An 8,235-nucleotide genomic window follows, 5' to 3' on the forward strand; every position below is an offset into this window, starting at 1 on the left:
CACCTACGTCGGTCACAGAGCTATTTACGGGCGGAACAGAGTCACACGCCCGTAAAGCCCGTAGCGCGGCCCCCGGACCAGCCCCACTGTAGATCGGAGGGCGTCACTGGTGCACGGCCAAAGCCCCAAGCCGGTCCCCCAAAAGCGTTCCAAAGCTTTCCTGCTCACAGATCCAGAAAGAGCCCCTCTCTGTTTAGTGGGAGGCGGTAAAGAACTGGTTTCCATAACTATTTTTATTTCCTGCTTTTCAACAAAAGTCATGAAGCCTATTCCAGGCTCAGGCCTGGTTTTCAACAGAGTTTACAGGACACCTGTCCAGCGGCCACACTGAGGGAGACAGAACAGAATGACCGCTCCATTCAATGTGCCTTGAAGCCCAAGAACTGATTTTAAAAATGTTTTTTCCCCCCTAGTAAAATGAAAACAATCCGAGAGCTTCAGCTAATTGTTATGCACCTTTCTTTCCGAAATGGATTTTTAAAGAACTTTAATTTTCAGGCTTCAAAGGCTTAGACACCTTCACCTCCCGGTCTGCTCAACAGCTTCGGACACCTCGTCGCACTAAATTTAGAAAGACGCTTTGTCCCAACGTACCTCGACAGGAACCAGCCAGTGAAAACAGGCTGCCGCTCGCACATCACAATTCAAACGCCACTGCGAACCGACACTGTCCCACCAGCCAGAGGACTTCCGTTCACTGAAATACTTAACTCCCCGCCTGAGAACCGCCAGGAAGAAAAAGATTTCACGTGAGCTCCGAAACCACACACGCGTTCGGCAATCCGAGCAAACCAGGGCAGACAGCAACCACGCCCTGCAAAGTGACATGAAGCCGAGAGGTGAGGACACCCCCCCAGAGCTCACCGACTACAAATTCCATCAGCTGCGAGGTGACTGTGACTGCACTCCGAGCCTCCTAGACGCCCATCCAAAGAAACGAGCTTGCACAAGCTCGCTAGCTCCTTGAGTCACAGCACCCACAAATCCAAGAAGTTCCAACTATGGCAAACACAGGCGCCAGTACTGGATGTGCAACACTCTGGCCTTGGTAGATGCTATCGGACGCTCCACTGGGCTACCCCCTGCCCTGAAACGACCCCCAGCGTCAGGCAACCATACGCCGCCAAAGTCCAGCTGCGTCGGTCAAGTTCCTAAGTGTGCAGGCGACGGGGGAGCAGCGTGCAGGTCTCCCCACAGCCTGCTCTGCTGCAAGTACACATTTTTAGAAGAGCTCCGCGTCTCAGCTGGGCTGGGGGTCCCTTGGGGTCACAGAAACGTGTGACGGTGTGTTGTAAACACAGTTCGGAGCCAATAAATATACCACGTCTGCAACAGCACGCTAACGGTTGCCTAGTAACGCGCCGTTCGGGCTCGATCAGACGTGTATCTTTCACCGTCACGTTCGACCCCTGGCTATCGTAACCGACGCTTCGATAAAGCAGGAGAACCGACGTCTCAGGGTCGAAAATGTCTGGGGGCCACGCACGCAAGGCGGCTGCAATTCTATCCGCTAACGTTTAGGGGAAAATGCCTAATGGTGAGACGCGTCCATAACAGCAGATGCCTCTGAAGTTATTTGTGTTTCTACTTATCACAGCAGGGTCTACAGGTAACTGCAGAACATGAGAACACACGAGATAATTGACTCAAATCTACAGGCGACTCCAGGTGCGTGCAGAGGAACAAATTTCCAGGCTTCCCGAGAAAGGATGAAAAGCGTAGCATTAAAACACTTTCACAAATTTGAGACTTTCAGAAAAACTCAGTGAGTAGCCACGATTGACCTCAGTCTGCCAACAGAGTCCTATGTGTCAACCCTGGTTGACCCCGGCTGTCTCAAGGGCATGATTGATAGTGTTGCCTTTCTCTCTCAGAAGTGGCCCAGTTTGGACCATCCATCAGAGATGAGCCAACACCCAAGATGGCCCAGAATGACGGCACAGAAACGTCAAGGTCCCAGACGTCGCTTTCTGTGTAAAGAGTGGGGTGGTATGAAACTGGGGTTTGCAACACGGCAGACTCGGCAGAAATGGCCCTGGGTCAGAACCGCGGGAATCGTCACGGCAAGCGCCCTCCGTCTTCCGTCCTGACATAATCAACGCCTTCGACAAAGTCAGTGCAGGGACCTCGGCTCGTCCTTCCCGCTCCTCGGCGACGTCTGGCTTCGCCGTTCCTGCAGGCCCCTCCCCTTCACTGGCTTCCGGGACTCCCAGAGAATGTTCCGGAGCGTTCTAGCCGGACCGCAGACGCCACGGAGGCAGGAACGGCCTGTTTTCAGCTCCTCCGTGCCTGGCGTGTAGTAGCCGCTCAGGAAACAAGTGTGGACTCTCTCTCTTCCTGCGTCCTCACTGCCCCTCAGATTCCTTCTCTGGCTGTTCATCCTCCCTCCCATCCACGAAGCGTTTCCCCAACATTCTGCCTTCGAATCTCTTTCCTCCAGCTTCGTTCCCTTGTGATGTCACCTAACGAGCCACTGCTCTTCGCACATAACTCTAAAAGCTCTATCTCAAGGTGACAACGCATCCTCGGCCTGCTTCACGTCTCCACTGGGCTCCCGTCTGGAACCCCGAGGCCACTATTTCCCATGCGAGGGGCACTGTCCTCCCACCCAGCCTCCCTCCATATTTCCTTTGACTCCTTTGACCCCCTCCCAACACGCCACCCACCAGATGACAAGTCCCGTCATTTCGACCCCACGGCGTCCCTCACGTGGCATCTCTCCACGCCCATCACTTCCAGATGACCGCACCTCCTTGCTGTCTGCCTGACCCCTCTCTCTGCAAATCCACGAGACCACATGACTCTGCCCAAAGCAGGGACGTCTGATCCGAGCTCATCACTCGAACTGCTCCGCGAGCTCGTGACACCGCCTGCAGAAGCCGCCGCGTCCTCCAGAGCCAGACAAGCCAGGGATGGAGCTGACTCCGTTTCAAGAATGAATTAATCACACCACCAGGTGTCACGGTGGTCGGCGGGATGGTGCCCCCTCCCTCCCGCTCTGGCCACACCCCGATCCCCAGCACCTGTGAATGTGTCACGTTACACGGCATAGGGGAATTCGGGTGGCAGGTGGAATTCAGGTTGCTAATCTGAACACCCCCCACCAAAAAAAAGAGTTACCCTGGATTTTACATGTAGGCCAAACGGATAATCAGGGGAGTCTTTTAAATGGGGAAGAGGGACATGCGACAGCCCGTGTCACAGTGATGCCATGTGATCAGGACTGGACCACGGCTGGGTCCGAAGATGGAGGAAGGCGCCAGGCAATGGAGGGTGCCTCTAGAAGCTGGGAAAGACAATTCAGAAACAATACGAAACACCAGGAAAGCAAAGCAAAACAAAGCCAGCCCAACGTTTCTCTCCCCGAGCTTCCAGAACGTAAGAGAGCCCTGTAGACGCCTCGGTGTCAGCGCCGTGAGACCCATCTTGGGCTTGTGGCGTCCAGAACCGTAAGATAATAACCAGTGTCGTGTGAAGGCACTGACGTGGTCGTCCGTGAGAGCAGCAAAGGAACAGTCAGCCAAGCTTCCCGCCCAAGGTGGTGGCGTAGGGGACACGCTGGGCTCCCCTCCTCCCAGGGCACATGGGACGTACACCTCCGGAGCCATCCCCCAAAGAGCTGGGGGGCGTCAACGGCTTCTGCACAAGCAACAAGAGAGAACACACAGAAGCGGCTTTGGGCGGACCCCGCTCCGCCCTGCGGCCCGGAGGGATCCCCAAGGGCCGGGGGCACCAAACGCACGGGTTGAAAGGACGCCTAGGCTGCACAGAAAAAATCCACTTACATCCCAGGGGCATTGACAATGGGACGGCTGCGGGGACTCTGTCCTGGCAGGGGTTGCGGGCACCGGACAGTACCCGTGGTGGCCGTCCCCCGCCTCACGGCAGGCGGGAACTCCAGGCAGCTGCTCTCGCTGCAGGCCACGGCCGCCTCGGCTCTGCCTGTCCCAGGACGCCTCGAGGCCCTCCCCAGCTCCAGCCACAGATGCCCGTGGCTCCCGCAGCTCCTGCTCCCGCTCCCCGGCCCGGGACGTTCCTCGGCTTCCCAGCGCCCCGGTGTGGCTGGTCTGGGGGCTTCGTGCAGACCGTGCCTGCTCCGCTGCAGCCCCCAGCTTCTCCCTGTGGCAGACCTGCTCCAGCTGCCCTGGGACGTCCCCCAGCCCGGGCCCACGGCAGCTCCAGCCTCAGTGCGGCTCGCCCCTCATGCTCTCTGCACCCCACACGCTCCAGGGAGCCAGCCAAAGACGAGGAACACACAGTCTACAAGGGGGAATCTCCCATGTCCAGTCACTGCTTCAAGACCAGAGAGGGTGCTGTTCTGCCCAGTTCACAGAAACAAACACAGAGAGAGAGACAGCCCTAAGGACGGACAGACAGAGATTCCGAATGAAGGACCAGGACAAAACCCCAGAAAAAGCACTAAATGAAACAGAGACATGTAACCTGTCAGGGGAGAGTTCAAAACACGGGTTACAGGATGCTGAGTGAGCGAGCTCTGTGAGGACTTCGGCCAGGAGATGGGAGACATAAAAACGGACACGGAAGCCAAAAAAAGACCAGGCAGCAGCGAAGCCTCCGGCAACCGCACTCAACACCTTAGAGGGAATCGGCGGCAGATCAGGTGCACGAGGCCGAACGCGCAACCGGAAGACGATGCAGCAGAAAACACCCAATCAGAACAGCAAAAAAGGAAAAAGAATCCCAAACACCGAGGGCAGGTTAAGGGGCCTCAGGGACAACGTCAAGCGTGACAACACGCACATCGCACGGGTCCTGGAAGGAGACAGAGATGGTAAGAAATCGAGACCTACTGGAAGAAAGAATGATGGAAAACTTACTCGACCTGGGGAAGGAAACAGACGTGCCAGCCCAGGAACCTCAAGAAAGTCCCAAACGTGAAGCCAAACAGGCCCACAGCTAGACACGTCCTCGTTAGAATAACGAAGCTAAATCGACGAGGATTGATTTTAACTTCAAAGTGGAAAACCAACAGCAACAAAGAAACTTCACTATACATCAAGTGGGTAACAACCAGATTATAGAAAAACAGAAAAGAAAGAAGCCAACTCGCTTAAGCTCTTGTGCTTTCTCACGCTCCTCGGTCTGAAGACAAAACGATCAAAACCAAACGCGACCTCGACTTCACAGATTCGGCAGTTTATTGTTAATAGCGGAACGTGGGTGGTAATTGTGAAACAGTTTATGTGTAGGACACACATGAGCAGAGGGGTGACTATAACACTCCTGCTGGCAGCCAGGCGTCTCACGGCCACGGACGGAAGCCATGAATCCAAAACGGGACAGGCTAGGAGGAGACGACGTGGCTCTTCTCCCCAGTCTGCCCACAGACAGGACGCGAGCGATGACACCTCGGTGGCCATGAGCACAGCTGGCTCCCAGATCTCGGGTTCCGATACCACGCCCCGCTAAAAGAGAACCAGGGGTTCCTAGCAAAACAGTGGCGTCCGGAACTGGGGCCGGAGAGTCACCCCAGACCACGTGCCGGACGTAAGAACACACCCCAAGAAGGACAGGTGCACAAGACAGCTGGAAGGAGCCCCCGCTGGCCAAATCTGGGACAATCCGAGCATCCAAAGAAGTAATGACAGGAACAGACTACGACCCACCAAATAAAATCAGAATCTGCGGATCCGTATTTACGGAAGTAAATAAATAGATAAGGAAAGATTTTACAGTAAAATGTCAATAAACCCAGACAGAACGCTAACAGTTTACCAATCACTATCTTCCTACTACCGACAACAAGTACGACCATGCATGAAATCTGAATGAAGTCTGAATGAAGTCTGTGGGTTGGATAAGGGCAACGTATGAGTGTTATGTTTCCAGACTGGGACACGTTCGCACTGTGGTCACTAAGAGGATGCCCTTGATTCTAAGAAACACATGCTGACGTGGTTGGAGGTTAAGGGAAAACAAACTAACACCCACTTCCGGCCACTGCGTGCCCACTGTCCTCTGCTCACACCGCCTTCTGGCGCTGGCAGCCGGAGTAGAAACGGAGGACTGCGCATCTCAACCGGGAGGCCGATGTTCACAGTGGCTTAACTCGTGACAGCCAAGAAGTGGGAACGACCGACCCGCTTCATCCCTCCACCGATGAACGTCCGTCCATCGGCGGAGGGATAAGCGCATTCTGAGAACGGAAGGTCACTCGACCACGGAGAACGAAGCGGTCTCGCATCCTGCAACGTGAGTCTGAAAGCGTCACACTCAACGGAAGACATCGGACACGAAGGACACGCTGTCTGGCTCTGTTCGTCTGGAATGTTCCGAGGGGCGAGTCCACACGCACAGAACACGTGAGCGGTGGCCAGGGGCTTTGGGGGGTGGAGGTAACTGCTGGGGGCACAGGGTTTCTATCTGGGGTGATACATGTTCTCAAGCTGTATCGTAGCGATGTGTGCACAACTCTAAATCTACTGAGAAATCACTGAATTGTACATTTACGGCGCAGGAATTTTGTGGTACGTAAATAATGCCTCAATATCGCTATTTTTTAATTTTTAAGAAAGCTCTCTGAGATCTTTGAAGCAAAGATTAGCCAGGTACCTGTGCATCAATATTGAAATACACAGTTATGTTATTACTGTACAATCGAGAAGCTACGGACAACTTCCAACTTTTTAAAAACAAGAAAACTCTTCATTTGCTCTAAGACGTGAGATTTTAAATACGTACATTTCCTCTAATGTCAAAAATGTCATCATATAATTTACATTGGTTAGAAGCATATAGATGTCTCTCTAATTCAAATGACACCAGAACAGCAGATTTTACCGAATCGAGTCATATTTGCACCTAAGAGTTTCAGCGTGTTTGTGATGAAAACTGAAACACGTAAAGCGTTTCCTAGAGTCACAACAGAAGCTGGAAGACGAAGCTCACTGGAACATCTCCTGATTAGGACTCAAGAATATCCACACCTGAGGCCCTAGGTTAAGTGGATTTTAAATTCAACGTACGTGGATTAACGCGTCCAAATTTCTCTGTTTGCACGTGACGAAAGCTTCAAGGATGACCGTGAAATATATTTTTGAAACGGCCCAATCGCCGATGAACCCGCCACAGAGTTTTTTCTCCACACAGTGCTAGAAAGGGTACGCACGTAACGCACACACTTGAATTTCAGCTCATTTCTGGGAATATACTCTTGAGCCGTGTTTCTGTAAGTCAGAATTTTGCAGGGCTAGGATTCACTCAGATTCTTCAGAAGCACATGGACAAATGTGGTCAGCGCTGGCAGCATAGGTCACGCCGGAAGAATCGGGGCCAGTGAAAACAAGGAACAGCTGAACACGGCTCTCCGCTGGGCTGCATTTGTCACTGCAGAGGCTGGAGGCCACGGCGCGAGCCAGCGACCGTGCTGGACCCTGATCTTCGGCCACGTGGTGGCTGAACCCTTTGTTCCAATCTATAAAACCCTGGGCTGTCACTCCTAGGCTAGTTTACCTGCTGTATTAGTCTCCTATTGCTCCTGTACCAACCACCACAAACTTAGCTGCTTTAAGCAACACAGCCTTATTCTGGCAGAGTCCTGGAGGTCAGATGTCTAGGTCACAGGGCTTCACTCCTTCTGGGGGCTGCAGGGGACAATCGTTTCCTCGCCATGTCCAGCTCCCTGGCCCGCAACGCACATCACCCCGACCTCTCTGGTGGCCGCCCCTCGTTTCTAACCCTGACCCTCCGTCCTTCCACTTAGAAACACCTTGTGGGGACTCTGGACCCAACGGGGTCACCTCCCCATCACCGGATCTCGGAGTCGCACCCACAGAGTCCCTTTCGCCGTGGTCGGTAACCCAGGCGTGGGTTCGAGACCAGGACTGGGCCATCTTCCGAGGGCCGTCACCCCGCCTCCCACAAGCATCAAGGACCAATGCGAGCAACGTGAAGCTTCTGGAGAGTATGAAAATACCTCATCGACGCTCGAGCACAAGAACGAAAGAGATTTTAATGTCACTGTCACCAACGGCATCAACATAGGCAGCAGTGACAGGAAATTACAATCCCCTGGGCAAATGTTGGGTATTCATTTAAAAAGTGGATGCCAGGGCACAGTGCCACGGCAGTGTGTGTGTGTGTGTGTGTGTGTGTGTGTGTGTGTGTCTGTGTACGTGCGTGTTTATACACAACTAAATTACTTAACATTAAAAAAAAAGTCACAAGGGGAAGCTCTACGACATTTTCCAGTCCAGAGCTTATCAACCCCCGCAC

This window comes from Pteropus alecto, unplaced genomic scaffold (assembly GCF_000325575.1).
Source record: "Pteropus alecto unplaced genomic scaffold, ASM32557v1 scaffold18, whole genome shotgun sequence".
NCBI classification, from domain to species: Eukaryota; Metazoa; Chordata; class Mammalia; order Chiroptera; family Pteropodidae; genus Pteropus; species Pteropus alecto.